Source organism: Danio rerio, chromosome 3 (genome assembly GCF_052040795.2).
Source record: "Danio rerio strain M-AB ecotype USA chromosome 3, GRCz13ab, whole genome shotgun sequence".
NCBI lineage: Eukaryota > Metazoa > Chordata > Actinopteri > Cypriniformes > Danionidae > Danio > Danio rerio.
Genome location: NC_141023.1, coordinates 55,761,582 through 55,782,427, shown reverse-complemented (window position 1 = coordinate 55,782,427; position 20,846 = coordinate 55,761,582). Strand labels below are relative to the sequence as shown.

The 20,846-nt window shown below is 33.9% G+C and overlaps 2 protein-coding genes across 4 annotated transcripts in view; both read right to left on the bottom strand.

Moving 5' to 3' along the window:
• The window catches only part of ptger1c (prostaglandin E receptor 1c (subtype EP1)), a 30,827-nt gene extending 16,454 nt beyond the window's left edge, over nt 1-14,373 (bottom strand). The window contains exons 1-2 of one of the 3 annotated variants that reach the window (XM_087241815.1): nt 14,288-14,373; nt 7,698-7,838 (exon numbers count right to left, since the gene is read on the bottom strand). The gene's annotated coding sequence lies outside the window, so the exon portion shown is untranslated. The remainder of the gene's footprint in view (nt 1-7,697; nt 7,839-14,287) is intronic. The other 2 variants (XM_087241817.1, XM_087241816.1) reach the window with 2 other exon arrangements.
• Nucleotides 1-20,846, bottom strand: part of adgre5a (adhesion G protein-coupled receptor E5a) — a 162,900-nt gene that overhangs the window by 79,628 nt on the left and 62,426 nt on the right. The window lies entirely within an intron of this gene.

Sequence of the window (20,846 nt, the reverse complement as noted above, 5' to 3'; positions counted from 1 at the left end):
CATATTCAGTCTTAAAGGGGTGGTCCACTACAATATTATATTTTAAATTTTAGTTAATGTGTAATGTAGATGTGTAAAAATAAGCAGCTTAACAGCTTAGCAAAGCCTACAGCGAACAAAGTTTGGGGACTACAAAAAAAAAAAGTAATAAAATAAAATAAAAATACATATGGGTTATTTATGTTATAAATCCTTAAGGTTACATGCATACAACCCCCGCAGTGAAGGGGCGTGGCCAGAGGCACTGTAATGTTAAAGCAGAGAAAGCTAAAATGCTGTCCAAATACACTTAATTTTAATATGTTCCAGGGAATTATATATATAAAAAAAATTATATAGCTAGCACTTAATAAAAGACAGCTTCCAGAATCTCGATTTGGCTAAAAACTCCTCAAAGAAGGAACATCTCCAGCCATAATAGTAGAAGCTGTGGATTGTAAGCCACATCTTGTAAGTATTTTATTTTTTAAAGATTTTAAAGATTTTTTTTTTTTTGATCTGTTACATAAATATTGTCTAGAATTAATGGCATGTTGTAGCAAGAATGTAAACAAGGATGTAAACAACAGAAAATGCTGTTTGGCACTGCTAACAACTTAACTACAAATTCATATTTATCCGTCAAACCCCTGAAAACACCCACAATCTCACTGAAAAAAAGTGTTGCATGCAGAACTGTTGCAAACAATTTATTTGTGTTGAATTTAAACAAACAAATTAAGTTTTATAATGTTCAACTAAATTTGTTTAAATTCAGCCCAAATAAATTGTTTACAACCACTTAATGTAAAAAAATTTAGTAAATCCAAGGAATCATCTTAAGTAACAAACTCACAAAATATACTATATGTGAAAGATATTACTTACACATGCTTTTAACCTAAATATATATAAAAGACACTTTTATATATATATATATATATATATATATATATATATATATATATATATATATATATATATATATATATATATATATGTATATATATATATATATATATATATATATATATATATATATATATATATATATATATATATATATATATATAAAAGACACATATATATAAAAGACACACAGATTTTATTTTAGAGAGCAGGCATAAGGTTCATTTTCATGTTAGCTGAGCAGTAAATAATAAAGTAAGATATATGAAAAGAATAATGTGATATTTTGCAACTGAAGCATGAGCACACATTGCTTTGCACCCTATAAACACAACCAAGCCTTACAAATACTCTCTGGACCACCCCTTTTAAATACCTTTTTTGCACTAGCTTTCAGAATATTGCTCTGTCTTACGTAAAAAAAAAATACTTGTATAGTCGGTCTCAGGTTATGTGTGTAGTAACGCTGTAAACCCCAAAAAGTTAGTCGATAATGTTACCCTTTTGAATTATTATTATTATTTTTTTTAACATTTTTTAAATATTTCTCAAATGATGTTTAACAGAGCAGGAAAATTTTCCACAGTATGTCCGATAATATATTTCTCTCTAGAGAAAGTCTTATTTGTTTTTTAAGGTCAATATTATTAGCCCCTTTAAGCTATATCTTTTTTCGATAGTCTACAGAACAAACCATCGTTATACTCAGTGTTGTAAAGTAACTAATTACAAGTACTCAAACTACTTTCTTTAGGAATTGAAATTTATTAAGTAGTTTTAATAATGTGTACTTTTACTTTCCCTTGAGTACATTTTTAGTGCAATATCTGTACTTTTACTCAATTACTTTTCTTCAACCTGCAGTCAACCTGCAGTCTATGGGGATTTAAAAAATCAGTCCTGTAATTCCCGTCCAATCAAATCACACATAGAAGGTAAATCACATCATAATGAACTTCCTCAAGACATGAGCGATTTATAAATGCAGCAAACTGTTTGGAAGCAATAAAAGTGTGCAAAAGATGTCCTAAATCTTTACACGCATTGACCCAGAGAATGCTTAGATGCCTGTCACAGATGAGAAGATGACGGATGTTTGCTGTAAAATGACCAAAATGGCCTTAGACACCAAGCAATCACAAGACATCAACATGACGTCAGATTGACGTTGTACCCCAATGTCGTGGGGACGTTGCATTTTGTTTGGTATTTACTATGATCTTTATATAAAGCTGCTTTAACACAATTTACATTATAAAAGCGCTATACAAATAAAGGTGAATTGAACTGAATTGAAATGCAAATCGGGTTGACGTCAGAACTCAATGTCAGACCAACCTAACATCCAACCTAAAACCAACCAAATATCAATGTCTAATGATGTCACAGCTTGAAGTTGTGTGAACGTTACCACTATGACGTCTATCAGACGTTGGATTTTGGTTGCCATACCTGAGGAATAAATGTCAGTATTTGACGTCCAAATTATATTGTTGGCTTGACATTGGATTCTGCTCACTTCCTAACACAACCTAAAATCGACCAAATATCAATGTTATTTGACATCTTTATTGGACATCAAAATAACGTTATCCTTAGATGCTGGCTAGACATTGAATTTTGGTCCCTTTACATCACAACCTAAATCTAACCTAATTTTAACGTCCTGTGATGTTGTGTGCCTGCTGGGCAATCACTAAATGCAATACAGAATGATACATTTACACACATCCACAAATTACATGTAAACGCATCAGCTTTATACAGCGTAATACTCACTACTCAGGAGTACTTTTGAAAGCTCTATTTTTTACTCATACTTTAAGTAATTTTTACAACAGATACTTTTACTCTACTTACACTACATTTTTACATTTTTTGAGTATGACTTTTCAGTACTATTTCCACCACTGGTTATACAATAACTTGGCTAATTACCCTAATTTAGTTAAGCCTTTAAATGTCACTTTAAGCTGTATAGAAGTGTCTTAAAAACATCTAGTCAAATATTATTCACTGTCATCATGGCAAATATAAAATAAATCAGTCATTAGAAATGAGTTATTAAATCTATTATGTTTAGAAATGTGTTGAAAAAATCTGCTCTCTGTTAAACAGAAATTGGGGAAAAAAATAAACAAAGGGGCTAATAATTCAGAAGGGCTAATCATTCAGACTCCAACTGTATTAGCAATTACAAAAGATCTGAATGTGTAATACGTTTTGGGGAATATAAATGAAGGTGAAACAAAAATACAATTCTACACTAACAGAGGAATCCACCTCAGAGACATTCAGAACAAACTGTTCAATGAGAAAACAAGCCAGGCAGAAGACACAGTCTAGTCCTTGTCAAATTAATATTATTCATTTTTTTTAATTTTTGCACTGTTGATTCATCCAGCTATTTATACGCCAATGCACCGCCTCCATTTCCTCTGCAAAATGCTCCTGTGATAAAAAGGACTCATTACTGATGAATTGCAGGATTTATTAGGCAAATTATTGCAGACTGCATAATGTAGATAATAAAAGCAACCTGAACTATGCTCAAGGTATAGTTTGTTTTTATGGTGTTTCAGCCATGTGCCAGGGGGAAAATCGCACTGTCAATACTGTACGAACATATAGCCTTTGTTTATCTCATTGATCCCCTTTTGCTGTGCCAAAAATCCCTTCATTTATCTTCCTCTCCCTCTAGCAGCTCTCTTATTCCCTTTGGTTTCAATCCATGCCATTGTCTTGTCCTTTTCACTGAATCTTTGCTAAAAAACATCTGCTCTGTTAGTGCATTTTTTTGTCTTTATTGCTAGGGTTTACCTAACATTTATGACATAAATGTAAAATAAAAAAATGTTGTAGCCTATCCTCATCTAGCCGTTCACTATAAAATTGACTTGAGCGTTATAATGAATAAACATGACTACTTTGATGCACAAAACTAATTATGTGATAAAACCTTCAATTAAGAGCAACCTACAAATAGGAAGTGGGAGAATCATTAAAGCTCACAATTGAAACAGATTTGATATTGTTTTACAATTTTGTTCTATTTGAGTTGGAATCATTTAAGTGCATCTTCATTTGAGCAATGCTAAATTCACAGCTAGAGCCACAGTTTCATTTTCTGTCTGATGTTTCCACTGCGTCAAAGCCAATAAATGCATAAGCCTTAACTGAGTCTAAAATGAGTCATGAATCGTTTTTGTCCATTTCCTGGGCAAGACCGTACACTTTAAAGGTTAATCTGTTGAGAGTTAATTTAGTTAACTTTATGGAGTGCAGTGAACAGACATCCCAGCAGGCATAGGACATCAACATGATGTCAGATCGACGTTGCACCCCATTTTGCATTTTGTTTGGAAATAAAAATGACGTCAGAACCCACTGTCAGGCCGGCGTCAATGTTCAACGTCCAACAGACATTGCGTTTGGGTTACTTTCCAAAAAAGAAATGTAAACCAATGTAAAAAAACCCCCCAAAATATCAACGTCTAATGACGTTGTGTGGAGGTTACCACTATGACGTCTATCACATGTTGGATTTAGGTTGCCATACATGATGAATAAATGTCAGTATTTGTCCTCAACATGATTTTGGTTTAAGATGTTGGCTCGACGTTGGATTTTGGTCACTTTCCAACAGAATCTAAAATCAGTAACGTCATTTCATTCATTCATTCATATTCTTGTCAGCTTAGTCCCTTTATTAATCCGGAGTTGCCACAGCAGAATGAATCGCCAACTTATCCAGCTCGTTTTTATGCAGCGGATGCCCTTCCAGCCGAAACCCAACTCTGGGACATAACGTCATTTCATGTCGCTAAAATAAGGTTGTCCTCAGACACTGGCGACCTAAATCTAACCTAATATTAATGTCTTATGATGTTGTGTGTCTGCTGGGACGAACAAAAGGCTTCAAAGTTTACATGTCTTAAAATCAGTGGAATAAATGCTGCAATCAATGTAATCTCAGCCTCACAAATACATTTTTTTACGAAAATGTATGAATAAAACATTCTGTCAAGATTTTTGTAAAGAATAAAATATAGTTTTCAAGCATCAAAACAATAAAATTGCAATTCAACTTTAATTTCTTTTTATATCAAATTTTTTAAATATGTATATAGATATAGGGCTCTATTTTGACGGTCCATGCACAAAGTGCAAAGCGCAGGGCGCAAATGCTTTCAGGGCGTCAGAATGAACTTTTGCTAATTTAAGGACAGAAAAATCCGCTTTGCGCCATGGCGCATGGTCTAAAAGGGTTTAACCCATTTTTTTTAATGAGTTATAGGTGTGTTATGAGAATAAACCAATCAGAGTCTTATATCCCATTCCCTTTAAGAGCCAGTTGCGTTGCGCCATAAGTGCATTTGCTATTTACATGACGACTTTATAAGTGGAAAAACTGAGCATTTCACTTACAAGAAAACAGTTTAAACAGAGCATCTGCAGCCCGAGAATAAGAGAAAAAATATTAACTTTCACTTTCGCTCTCGTGGATAGGGAAACCTTGTACGCACAGACATCAATTAGCCTATAAATAATTAATTTAGTTTGTTAAGGGCAAAGATTTGTTTCAAAACTATTTCTAAATTCAGTTCTAATTTTCAGCAAACGAATAAGTGTGTAATAATACCTGACAGGTGGGCAAATATAAGCTTTTTATTAAAACAAATATAAATATGGATATAATAAATATACTGCTAATAATTATAACATTATAAAAAAGCTAATTGTCACGAATAAACTGAAAAAGCTACCCTAGATGAAGAAGGCATGAAAGCAGTGGTTTTTAAATTTATAGGCTGGAAAATAATATGTTTTACCGTATTTTAATCCTTTATATTTATATCCTATATATATATATATATATATATATATATATATATATATATATATATATATATATATATATATATATATATATATATAAAATCCTTAATATTTTAATTCTTTTACATATGTACAGATATTTGCGTATTGCTCTACATCTTGTGTGAGCCTATGGGCGCACATATGAGCGCAAATGCATTTGCTATTTAAACAGCATGGTGCAAAACATCAAAATGACTCTTGCGCCAGGGTGAAACTAGCAAACAACAATTGTGTCGCGCCTTGTGCCACATTGCACCAGGTGTATGATAGGGCTCATAGAGTTGAAGTCAATATTTTTGTTTTATTTCAGCTAGAATAAAATCAGTTTTTATTTTTTAAAAACATTTTAGGGTCAAAATTATTAGCAACTTAAAGCTATTTTATTTTTTTTAAAGTCTACAGAACAAACCTTAATTATATAGTGACTTGCCTAATTACCCCAACCTGCCTAGTTAACCTAATTATTCTAGTTAAGGTTTAAAAATGTCACTTTAAGCTATAGAAGTGTCTTGAAAAATATCTAGTCAAATATTATTTAATGTCATCATGGCAAAGATAAAACAAATCATCATTATTATTATTGTTATTAGAAATGAGTTATTAAAACTATTATGTTTAGAAATGTGTTGAAAAATCTTCTCTTTGTTGAAATAAACAAGGGGACTAATAATTCTGATTTCAACTGTATATATTAACAGCAATTTTGTAAAATGTCATTTAGTGTACCAATAAATACCAAAGACATATTTAGAACAAGAAAAGAAAAAAAACTAAATACTTTAAACTACTCTATTTAAGGATTACAGTAAATGCTCATTGATTGTGATTATTAATTTTTATGTTTTGCCAAAATACAATAATACAATTTAGAATGTTATTGATATAAACCTGCATACACACTCAGAAATAATGGTACAAGAGCTTTAGTAAAGGGCAGGTACCTATTTAAAAGATAGATGTTTGTAATGTGTCCACAGTGGTAACCTAAATGTACACTTTTTACAATTGAAAACAATTCAAGTTGACCAATGTGCTTTACAATAACTAAAAACCACAAACACGAATGTCAAAGACAAAAGCAAGTAAAAAAATTAGATACAAAGAATAAGAATGACAATAAAACATGCTGCTCAAAAAACTGTAAAAATTATTATAAAAATCCCATTTGATAAGGTGTAAGTTTTGTCAAATAGGAACGCTTAAAATTAGATTTAAAAACAAACAGAGATGGTGGAAAATGGCAAATCATTCCAAAGTTTAGGAGCAGAGACAAAGAAGGCTGGATCACCCTGACATTTAAGTCTAGACTTAGAAATTAACAAAAGTCTCTGATTTGATGAGCAAAGTGAACTGGTGGAGAGTGCTCAGTCAAAAGGGCTGAAAGGTAAGATGGAACTAAGCAATTTAATGATTTAAAAACATGAAGTAACATTTTAAGTTATTTTTGTCATTTTAAACATTTAAGTACTTTGTACCTTTAAAGTTTGTAAAATCAAAAAGTACAATGCTTATTTTAATAGCACACATGCTATATTCTATAGGTGAACAATTAATCTGTGAAAGTTAATCTGCTGAAAAAAAAATGTTTTGGTTATCTTCAGTCAAAGTCTGACTATTTGCTTCTGCATTTGAAATGGCGATCCATGTCTGGTCTTGTTCTCACATGACTATTTTTTTAAAAACCGCAGTTTTTTCTATGCAGTTTGGCTGTTTGTCCAAACAAAAAAGCAGTCTTCTGAAAACTCCAGCCAGTGTGGTCATGCAGACTTTACAACTGGTATTTTTGCAACATAAACTCATTCTGAAAATGTCCCCCTATATACATTTCTGGAGATTGCAAATTATGTAGCCAAAAGTAAGAATGGCTGCATTTTTTTCAAAAAACGAACGCTACAGGGCGATATGATGTTGTACATTTTCTCACTTACCAGCTGACTGCTTACCTCCATATGGATGGCTTTCCCACTGTTAACAGTTTGTCCAGTAGTTCGCCATGTACATCGGCAGATTTGAGACACAGAGAGAAGTTGACCACGACGATGGGGTTCGAGTCCAGCAAAGAATGGATTCTAGAAAGCGGGTAAGACAAAAACAGGAGCCAAAAAATAAAATAAACAAGTAAATAACAAGGTAAGAATGTGGTCAAATCTAAAAATGTGGTGAAAATCAGACGAGGGCTTTTCTTTTTCTGGATTACTTTGTAAAACACTGTTAGTTGGGTTTAGGGAAGTGGGTGGTAAATCGGTGCTTTTGAAAACAATATTGGTTGGGTTTAGGAAAGGAGATGGGTGGGTCAGTCAGTCAGTCATTTAGTCAGTCAGTCGACAAAGGCCTCTGGTGGATTTACGCAAAAACAACAGGCAAAAACAGAAATTTGAGATCTCAAAAAGCATACAAAGTGGCCTTTGGTGAATTCGCAAAAACAAAAACAGCAAAAAATGTAGCTCCTGGGACCTATTTGGTGCTCTCCAAAAATGTATATAGGGGTACATAATCAGATGGAACCTGTGTTGGCTTTTTGCCTTAACATATCAGCACTGTTTTTTCCTTTCTGATTGGCCAATATGAATAGGTTTACACCAAATGCGGACTATGCGATTGAGGCAGCAAACGTGTCACATATTTTTAACACCATGGGACTGTAATCTGCCTCTGGTCTCATGTTTGAATTGACTTGTATGCAGAGTACTTGTGCAAATGAAGCCACATTTAAATTCAACATTTGGTGTGAACCCAACATGAAAGGCTTTTATCGCCACCTGTTGGTTTGGGGTTGCCTCAAAACTGTTTATAAAAATACATGTTTAGACATGGCCACTGTTGATGTTAGTTTAACAGCTTCAGAGACAAAATTCTCAACCACTCCCTTTCGTTAGTTTGCCATGAGGGAATAATGTGCAAAAAGAAAGCCCTGCCCCATAATCAATATTCAGTTTTAGTTGGAAGTACATCAACACACTGACACAAAAGTCTCAGTAACATCTAGTTCAGAAAAACTTTAAGTTACCAATGTGGACCTAAAGTAGGTATAAACATGTGCTCTTGAAAAGGTGCTACGCCAGTCACAGGTCTTGTACCTTTATTTCTGAGATGGTAGCCTATTATTTTAATCAGTCAGAATAAGTATGTCATTGAATTTTTACATGAATATAAATTCTCCATCCAATCCTCCATTCTCAATCAACAAAGCACTTGAACAACAAAGGATCATAAACCTGCAATTACAGTTGCATTTGTCAGATTTTCCATTGATACAAAACATTTGAATGCTGGAAGTAAACATTCTTCTTATATCGAAGAACTAATAAACCTTTAAAGGGACAGTTCACTGAAAAATGTAAATGCTGTCATCATTTTCCTCAGGTTGTTCCAGTCCTTTATTAATTTTATTTTTATGCATGACACAAACACAAAAGAATATTTGGAAGAATATCAGTAACCAAACAGACATTTACCACAAATGTATTGCCATAGCTGGAAAAATAAATACTTTGAAAGAACCTGAAGATGAGTAAAAGATAAGATAATCTTTGGTGAACCACCCCTTTAAAGACAGACCAAGGTTGTGTTTTTTTCACAGAACATACATTTATGTATAACGACTAAAATTAGAGATGTGTCATTTAAAATTGTTCATTGTATTTACCCTGTAAAACAGGTAATTGCAAGATTTTGTAACAATATTGATTTAAAATGTACTTTCTGTAACGATAAAGAAGACAATATTTATTGATGATATTTGATGATATTTAATTATCATTTATTTTATAATTGTATTTATGCACAATTGTTTTGGTGTGATTTTTTTCTTTTTTGTTAAGCTGAGTACGAATATTGCATTGGAATTCAAAGAAAAAGTTATTTATTTTTTTATATGAATATAGTTCACTTCAAAATGTGGCATATTGTTAATTTGCTCATTATATATGGATTTTTTTTATTCATAAATGTAAACAGACCAAGGTTGTTAATTGATCACATATGCTTTTTTTGAAACAATCTATTCAGATTAATTAAGCTCATTTTTAAACTCATTTTGATAATTGAGAAATTTATGCAGACATTACCCGGAACTTTATCAATTACAGAGTCACAGTGAGCAAAGTGCACCAAAAGAAATCTTTAGCCCTGCCCACTTTCATTAAGTAACACAACTCACACACACTCTTTGCTGCATTTTTACAGTTATTTACTGCAAAATGGTCAAAAACCACATACTTCCTTCATATTTTACTTCTGTAATATGTACTGCATTGTATAATTTCGAAACTTTTACAGTAACTTTGGAATTTGCAATATTACAATGTAATCAAAGTTATCAAGTACGGCTACAGGAGTTAAAGAAAAAAAATGAGACAGTTGATGTATAAATAGGTGCACTTCTTTGGAATTTAATAAAATGTAAAATGTAAATAAATTACAGTAAAATACTGTTAAAATTGTCATACTGTAAAATTAAAATGTGGTGAAGGGCATTTTACCATAAAAAGAAGATGCAGTAAGGCTATTTTTTTGTCAAATGAAATTGCGATAGAGCTCTGCTACTGTAAAACACATTTACAGCTAAATTACAGTGCTACCAATAAGTTACTTCAAAAATACAATAGAACGTCCAAAAGTGTAATCAAGATAATATGTAATGTCTAACAGTCACATTTACCCTGTCATATTGCTGACGTATGCATTGGATCAACTAAACCTTTCATACACTCTTATGTTATATATGTTATATATACATAAGGGTGCACAAAGTGATTTTTGCTACTCATTCTTGATATTTGAAAGCACCCCCCTTTTCTTTTTTGTCATCAATATATGTATATATCCATACTTTACATATTTAGGGTTGTACTTGCGATTCGACAAATTTGTTGCAACAATGAAATGAAATTTCACATGTTAAACAGTAGGGTTGTTGCGCACGCTTTTCAAAATAAAAGTCCGGTATAAGCAAAATAAGTACAAATCTTTACTTTTGTTGTTTTTATTTACCTTAAACTCCGCGATCCACTGAAAATGTTGTCTTAGATCAGACAAGAAGCACTGCATTAAATTCCATTTCCTTCTGCCATGTCTTTATAATAAGACAGTTTATTTTACCCCTATATTTTCAATGAAATTTCTGCACTAGCCTGTTGCTACTGATGGCACATTTTCCATCTTATTTTACGCTTGAACAATTAAATTAATGCTTAATGTTATTTAACGTAATGTATTGTAATTACATAACAACATCGATGAGGTAAAAACAACCTTGTGAAATTAAAAATACTCACATTAAGTCTTTACCGGACGTTTAGCGTTGGCTTTAAAACTCCAGCTGTGCATAGAACCCATTCTACACATTTGAAAAGAGTTTTAAACTTCGAGTTGAGGGTAATGAGTTGATTATATACCTCTTTACTTCTATTTAAATGGAGTAAGTTCACAGTACTCATATAGATTAGTTTTTTTAAACTAAAAATTGTTTGTAGCACTCGATATCCTCAACCTGTTTGAGTTGCCTTAACTTAATTGTTTTACAATACTCAGTTGGTTTGAGTTCTCTTCATTTATTAGAATTTAACTGTGCTCAAATTGCTTAATTTACTCAAACTGAGTAAGTTCACAGTACTCATTAGAATTAGTTTTTGAACTTAAATGGTTTGTAGCAATCAGTTTCCTCAAACGGTTTGAGTTGCCTTAACTTATTGGGTTTTACAGTACTCATTTGGTTTGAGGTCTCTTCATTTATTGGTTTTACTGTGCTTAAATTGTTTTGTTTACTCAAATGGATTGAGTTCACAGTACTCATTAGGATTAGTTTTTGAATTTAAATGGTTTGTTGCAATTAGTTTCCTCAAATGGTTGAGTTACCTTCACTTATTTGGCTTTACAGTCTACTCAATCGTATGCCTTTGTCTTTAGACTGATTTTTGCTTACTTTTTGTTTGTTTGTTTTAAATCAATGCTCGTACTGTAGGTAGCTAATATTGTTACCAGTGCTGCTTTCTTTTTAAAGTGACTTCAGTGCAAGCTGTGTTTTATGCATATTGACTATGCAACAGACTTTTTTGACCTCTAAAATTTTGCTGAATTTCACTAATGTCACGGCATTGTCACAATGACAAAATGACAAAGACACATTTCCTCTGAAAATGCCGTGCACACTTTTGCTGACAGTCACGGCTTCTCCATCAGAAACTCAAAAATGATGTTTCATTCTTTCAGACAGACAAATATGAGATAATATTACACAGAGGTGTACTCAAAGGGCTTTTTTTGCACTCAGAAAATGGGTTCAGGAGACTTGAGAGGGCAGCCTCTGCCTGTCTTCCACTCTATCTTCTTTAACACTGTAATGCTGAGCCGCTCCACAATGCTCTGAAATGAAGCAGTGGAGAGTCTGTAATGGAGTAATCAGTGTGCTCACTTTAACCTGGCAAATTGTTATTTTTGTTACTGTTCAGTACACCTTGATCTCCTTCTGTGCACTTTCATATTTCATTTTTATCTTTCTTCTCTTTTTAAAGCTTCAGACTGCTTTTCTTGGGCAACTCTGAGACAATCCCAGAGATTTCGGCGGGGAACGACTGATAACAGAAGACTGACGAAGCGCACCAATTTTCTCTGCGAGGAAGCACAAGGACTGCGTTGAAGAGCTGCAGAGTTTCAGCAGGAAGCCAGAATGACCATAACAGGTCACCGAGAGCCTGTCTGTCTGAGAGGAATTTCCAGAACATTTAGCTCTTTTACATCGGGTACGAGCAGTTATGTTTGGGAAAGAAGTACTTTGCCATTACATTAAAAGTGGGAAGACTTGCAAGAATTTTCCTAGTGTGTACTACATTAGTTTACATGAATTGTGTTGACTGAACAATACAGCATTTAGAAATCTTGGTTGATGTTGATGTCTACATTTACTAATGTAATGATAAACCCAGCATTAACAATATTTAATGTATTGTATCATTAACAAAGTAAATTCAAGTTCCAAGGTTATGCTTGCTGGAAACAGATGCCAAATATTACAAAAAGAGAATTCACAGTGATCATGATGGGGATTTCAGTGACGGCTATAGAGTCATCTTAAATCACAAGATGACTCCCAAAATTCCAGAGTTAAAAGAATGGGTTAATATAATGACTAAAACAGCTTCGTATGAACGTTTACTTTACATAATAAGTACACAATATTCAATAATATTACAGAATAATGACAAAGCAGGGGTTCCTGTGTGTTTCCCAGTGTATCCCAAGACTTTTGCTCCTACTGTGTGCGACAATGTCTTGTAACACAATTTAAAATTACCAGGTTTTCTTTTTCATATTGTACTTTTGTTCACAGTGTACTGTACATCCTGGCTTTACATTTAGTTGGTCTGCCAGTGATCATTTGTAATATGTGTTTGTATTGTTTTGTCATGTACCAGAAGAAAACAATACAATACTTAAATAATAAACAAATACATAAAAAAGATATATTTTTTACTAGTTTATTTCTAGTTGCTACTGATATATTTATATTTCTGGTTTAACTTGTTATACTCTAAATTAACAATACAAAAAGTAGACAATAAAAATAAAATTATATTTAAATAACTGAATAAATACTAATTATCAAAAATTCTTGTTGTGAACAATTTCTCATTTTCATTTAGTTTCACATAGTTTACTAAAATAGAGATCATCTAAGTAGAAAAATAAATAAAAACTAAAATAATGAACAATGACTAAACTAGAATAGGAAGCTTAAAAATATAAACACTTCAGAATTATTCAAATAAAATTCATTTTATCGTAAAAATATTTAAAAACATAACTAATACAAAAACGAATTAATTAAAAACATGATAAATGTAATCAAAACTCATAAACTTTTAATAGAACCTACTTAATTTCTAATTGAAATATCACTGAGTTCAAAGACAAATTGTCCCCTTAGAATTATAAGGTTTTATCTGACATTTTTTTCAAAATTGAGTTATTGACACCTTCTTATTAAATGACAACTTATTTACACTATGGGATGTTTTTTATAAGTTGTTTATATTTTAAGACTTTTTATTTATTTTACACACATACTGTTTGCTATTAAGCTCAATATCACAAAATCGTTCAGACCGCAGACAGAACCTAATAATTCCAAGGTGACAAAATGTTGATTTAAACACTCAGCACTGGAGGAAATGTGTGTGTATGTGTGTTTTCTTATAACTTTATCGATAATGCACAACAAAATTAACACTTCATGAATTAATTTACAATATAATACTGTACCCGAATGGCCATTGTATGTTTAAACCCATCAGACTAGAAAATGTACAATAATTAGAAAAAAAAAAAGCCATTAGAGTACCCAAAAACAAAACAGCATCAAGTAGAAAAAACTAATGAAAGTCAGTGGCTACTTGGTTTTGAAAATCACATTGAATAGATTACTCTATCTTGCTTGACATATTAGTATAAAAAGCTGGAAAACTTGAGAGAGATGTTATGTGTTGTGAAATGAACTGAAATGAAAGTGTGTTTGACTCACCCGGTGTGTGTTGGTCGTGTGTGTCGCAGCAGCAGCAGCTCTTCTTTTCTCATCTCTTGTCCATGTGCTTCAGGCAGCTCTACTGCTCATCACTCAGAAAAACACATCTCTCTCTCTCTCTCTCTCTCTCTCTCTTTCTCTCTCACACTCTCTCTCTCTCTCACACACACCCTAATCTCTCTCACTCTCTTTGGTCTCTCCTTTATCCAGCTTCTGTTTAAGCTTCGAAAACATCCATATTGTTTAAATGCAGACTATTCCCATGATTTTCACTACTGAGGTTGCTTTCTAACCCTGATTCATACTGTAGTTTGCTTCCGCTAGCCATTTGTCCAGTGTTTAATTATATATGCATTGAATTGTAACAGATTCCCTTTCATGGTTTGTGATGCCAGTGATTTGCAAATAAATTGCAAACCATCATTAGCATGAAAGTGAAAGGTGCACTCTCAGAAAAAAATGTACAAAGGCTGTCAATAGAGCAGTACCTTTTCAAATTTCCACTGAGTGGTATGGTATGCTTTTATGGCTGTTTCCACTGTCAAAGGGTACCAAAAAGGGAACCGTACCGTACCACTTTATGGGTACTCTTTGCAAAGGGTACCTAGCACTACGAAAGGGTACCAAAAGGCGGAGCTGTACACACTGCTGATCGCTATTGGCTACAGAGATATGTAACTGGCTTGTGGACAAATAGGTGAATGAAAACAAAGGAACCACCATTTTTTAAAAATACAGTTGAGACATTACACAGTTATAATATATACATATCATAACAAGCAATGGTTGACTCAAGCTCAAACAAACTTTGTTGTCGTCTTGATGAACAGCCACAAAACCAAGAAGAACAAAATCTGCTGTTTCCTGTTGTTTTACAAGCTCGTCTACAAGTGGCAGTGATTTTACTTTCTCGCAATTGCTCACAGCATGTCTATACTTGAAAGAACGAACACCTTAAGCTGATTATTATAATGTGTTTGGGTGATTATAGAAGTGCTTTGACATCCGATCCTTTTAGAAACAGACAAACGCCATAGTGAAGCGCAAAAAAATTAAGGAGAAGTTGGAAAAACAAAGAAGCAAATGATTCTTTCAGCGTACTTAATTCTTACATGTGCTGGGGAGATTAAAGATACAGATGAGAGGTTTGCACTGACTGTGGGCTATATTTTGTGTTATTTTTAAAACCAAATGTATGCTGTGTGTAGTTTTTCTGTAATTGGTAAAATATTGGAGACTGTAATAGTCTGTATGAGTTCATATATGTTGCATTTATTCATTTTATATAATTGCAGATGTTACAGTAGGCCATCTTGCACTGTCATTGATCTGCAGTTATAATTAAATCATGTTCATAGAAAGGTTAGTAATAAACATTTATACACAAGTATTTATGTGAATAATGCATCGGTTTTGTGAGAAGTGCTTCACATCTGATATGTGAACGACACATATAGCTTTACTTTGACATTTTCTCGAGCGAGAATGACATCGACTGCAACAATACGCTCACCATTGGTACCCTTTTAGCAGTGGAAATGCAAGCCTGATAAAGGTGATCTGTACCGGAGCGTACCATACGTACTGTACCACTCTGGCACACTGATTGGGTACTAATGTGGTTTCAAAAGTGGACACAACTGAGACTGCCCTATTCTATGTTGTGGAAGCCTTAAGACTTGCAAGTACTTCCTCGACATCCTCAGTGCTCAGTTTTCTGCAGTTTTCTGCTGCTTTTGTCACGCTACACCACCAAATTCTCTTGGCAACCCACAGGACTAGACATCTCAGAAGACCACACGCAGTGGTTCCAGCCTCATGAAAAAATTTAACTATTTAACATTTTACCAGTTTAGTGGCTAATTCATACAAATTCGTAGAATTCTGTCAAACGAAAATGTATGATTTTTAAAAGGAGTCGTGGCACCCAATCCCACTTTTAAACCCAACTGTCATTAGGTGATAAGAAAATCGTACTAAATTGTATGAATGATATTGTATTGTTGTATTATTGTATTAATTGTATTATTGATATTGTTTCATACGAATTAGCCACTAAATCCAACGGTTATGAACTGCCATTAGATAACATTGGTGGTTCAGCTATTACCTTTCAGGTATACTTTTAAGGTTGTCTCAGAGAAAAGAAATGTCAGAGCCGTACCTAGCAACTGGGACGCCTCAGGGCTCTGTTCTAGGGCAGTCACTCTTCTTCAGTTACTAGCCATCACTTGTTTCTCTCATTCAGAAACATGACTTTTCCTACTATTGCTATGCTGAAGAGACCCAACTCTACTTCTCATTCCAGCCAGATGGTCTGATAATTGCTGCCTGGATATCAACATGTCTGACAGATATCCCTGGCTGGATGAAGGACCACCACCGTCAACTCAATATCTCAAAATCTGAACTGCAGGTAATCCTGCCCAGCCCAATGATTAACCATAACTTCACCATACAGCTGTGAAATATCTGATTCCAGGACTGTCAGGAACCTAGGAGTGGTTCTTGATGACCAGCTGAACTTCACAGTTCAAACCAGATTTCTAGAACTGCCCAATCATGCATAATCAATCTACAGAACAAGAGGAAGATCAGGCTCATCCTATCTAAACAAGCAGCTCAACTGCTTGTCCAGGCTCTTGTTCTGTCCAGACTGGACTACTACAATGCCTTCTTGGTCTCCAACCAACGCCATCAATCCAGATCCAGAATGGACCAGCCAAACTGGTCTTTAACAAGCTGAAAAGAGTTAATGTCACTCCTTTACTCATTAATCTACACTGGCTGCCAAATGCTGCTTGCATCAAATTCAAGACACTGTCATTCTCCTACAAATCAACTATTGGCTCTGCAAACCTTTACCCAAACTCACTAATCCAGGCTTATGTATCCAGCTGGACCGTTCTGCTATTGAATATCGCCATAGGAATAAAATAACTTTCAAGGACTTTCACTTTTAATGTTCCCTGCTGGTGGAATAATTTACCAAAGTTCATCTAAAGCCTGTGGCTATTTTTAAGAAATGAATAAAGACACATTTGTCGACACTTGATCCTCCAACAACAGAACTTCATATGTCCGTTGTCCAGCACAAAACAAACCGAGATTTGTCACAGCATCTGCATATTGTTGCTTTTTTGATCACTTAAAATGCTTAGTCGCTTTGAATGAAAGCATCTGCTAAATGAATAAATCAAAATGTAATGTAAATGTGTGCACTTTAAATGCTAATATATACCATTGAGGTGCTAATTTGCACTCTTTAGGGGTAAATAGGGCCCAAGTGACAGGATTTGGAGTGTGATTTTAATCCATTCCCATGTGCGAAGGGAGAGAATACTCAATTCTGTCTCTGGGCACAAAGCACACATATAAAGAGCCAAGTCTCAGATAGGATGTGAATACTGACCAATGATTTTTTCTCAGAGAGATTCACACAAATTCATCTTTTTGAGAATTCACAGTTAATTATGCCTTATCCTCCTTAAATGCCACCCCACTTTTTGAGTTCAACAGTTGAAAATGACATCTGATACAGTATGTATGGAATAATTGACTTTTTGACTTTTCTAGGCTATGAAATAATTGAAATCATCCAATGACTTGACTTGCCTTACCTTGAAATCCTTCAGTGATATGAGACTGTAATGTGGTCCTACTGGAACTACTTTATCGGTGCATTCATGTAAAAATTGTAATTGCACACTTTAGAATATTCATTAAGAATCAGAATTAAGCATTCAATAGCAGTATAAATGTATAATATATAGTTTTTCAAAACAATTGTTCGAAAAATATATAAATTGTTACAACCCCAAATCAGAAAAAGTTCAAACAGTATGGAGAATGCAAATAAAAGGTAGTGATTTCTAAATTTACTTTAAATTTTATTTCATTGCAGACAACATGAACTGATGTGATATGACGTCAACTTAATTTCATTTGTAAATATACAACCTTTCCTGTCATACAGACCTGCTACTTCCGAAAAAAAATGTTGGGACAGGAACGGTTTAAGGCTAGTAATCTGCTAAATTGATTGAATCATAATGTAATTTGAAACAGGTGTCAATAGGTGATTTTAATTATGATTTCATAGAATAGCAGCATTCAAGAAAGGTCTAGTCTTTTAGGGGCAAATATGGGCTCATGATCACCAGTTTGCCAACAAATGTATGAGAAAATGATTGAAATGTTAAAAAACAAATGTTTCTCAAAGAAAGATAGGAAGACACTTGGATATTTAGGGCTCTATTTTGACGGTCCATGCGCAGAGTGCATAACGCAGGGCGCAAACGCTTTCAGGGTGTGTCAGGACGCGTTTTTGCTAATTTAAGGACGGGAAAATCTGCCTTGCGTCGTGGCGCATGGTCCAAAAGGGTTGAGTTTATTTTCTTAATGATATAGGTGTGTTTTGAGAATAAACCAATTAGAGTCTCATCTCCCATTCCCTTTAAGAGCCAGCTGCATCGCGCCAAGAGCGCATTCGCTATTTACAGGATGCAAAGTAAGTGGAAAAAAATGAGCATTTCACAAGCAAACAGTTAACAGTTGACAGTTTTTTTTAACAGAAAACTGTTAAACAGAGCATCTACTGCGTGAGAATGAGAGATAATGGAACTACTTTCACATTCGCTCTTGGATAGGGAAACCTTTACGCACAGACATCAATTAGTCTATAAAAAAATAATTTTGTTTGTTAAGCGCAAATATTTGTTTCAAAACTATTTCTAAATTCAGTTCTTATTTCCAGCAAACAAATAAAGGAATAATAATAACGAAGTGTGCTTAAAAACACGAGTTATATCCTAAAACACATGCTGTGCCCCATATGGTCTAAAACCTGACTGGTGGGCAAATCTAAGCTTGTTTTTAATAAAACAAATATTAATATGGATATAATAAATAATACTGCTAATAATAATAACATTATACAAAAGCAAATTGTTATGAATGAACTGAAAAAGCCTCCCGAGATGAAGAAGACATAAAAGCAGTGATTTTTCATATTTATGTAGGCTAGAAAATAATATGTTTTGTAATATTTTAATGCTTTATATTTATATCCTATACCTATTACTATTATATCCTATATATATCCTTAATGTTTAAATTTTTTCATATGTAAAGATATTTGCCTATTGCTCTCTTGTGCGTATTTAGCAGTGCGTAAGCGAGGCGCAACTCTGCGCTGGAGTTTAGACCGGGTTAGTTTTGGTCTAATGAAAAATCTATTATAGTTTCTCAAAATAGCAACCCGCCAGCGGTCCGCCTCAGAACGCCTTCCTTTTTAGACCAGAACGCCTATTGGCGCACAAATGAGCGCTAATACATTTGCTATTTAAACAGTGTAGTGCAACGCCTCAAAACGACTCTTGCGCCAAGCTGAAACTACCAAAAGACTATTGTGCCACGCCTTGCGCCACACTGCGCCGGGTGTATGATAAATGACTTATCTTTTACAGTGCAAAACATTATTAAAAGATTTAAGGAATCTGAAGGAATTTCAGTTTATAAAGGACAAGGGAGCAAGCCTAAGCTGAACAACTGTGATCTCCAATCCTTCAGGCGGCACTGCTTCAAGAATCGTCATTCATCTATAAGTGATATCACCACATTGACTCAGGACTACTTAGGTAAATCTTTGTTAAGTAACACAATATATCCAAGTATACCCAATTCCACTCCAGAGTTTCTCCTACTCCAGTGTCTCCTTGATTCCCTCCTGCATTTCTCTTGTTCTTACGCCCTAGTGTTTACTGTGTTCCTCGTCTTCCTGGATTCCCTTAATGTGTGTCATGTGTCTGCAACGAACTCTCTACAAACTCAGGTAAGCTTCTTTTATTGCCTTTGTTTATTAAAATCCTTGTTTTGTAATTCACCTCTCGTGTCCAGTCCTCTGTGTGTCGTGACACATTTGAAGGCCACATTTCAAGCCTCTGGATAATTGGATTTTTCATGTTAAACATGCTGATAACTATAATGTTAAGGTGCTTTAGAACAATCTACATTATAAAAGCACTATAGTAACAAAAATATTATTGAATCCAATTGACACTTTATTGTTTTTCAAGGCTACAGGAGCATACCTACCAAAAATCCCATTTTTCCGCAGTCCATTGTATTTTACATCCATCTTTTGCCACCCTCCAATTTTGTTTTTTCTCCTGGGAAGGTCCCGTTATTTTTATGGCCCAACCTAGTTACGAAAAGTCACTGTAAGTCCATTTTTGTCAGCTTGCCAGATCTTGTATGAAGCTCATCGCCTTACACAACTGACGAAATATTCAAATCTCAAAGTATTTTTTTTTACCTCAATTAACTCTCCTCCCCAATTATAGTTAGTTCTGCACAGTAGTAGAACAAAATCTAATCTAAAGTACCTACTTAAACAGGATGTAATTTCAGACCCACTGAGAGAGTCATTTACTGGAACTCTGTAAGGATTAATCTACATTTTGGTGCAAGACTTCAGTTATCCCTAAACTTTAAGGATACAACACATATTGCTAACAACAAAACTGTGCCAAGTCAAAATGTTAAGTGGTTTAGATTT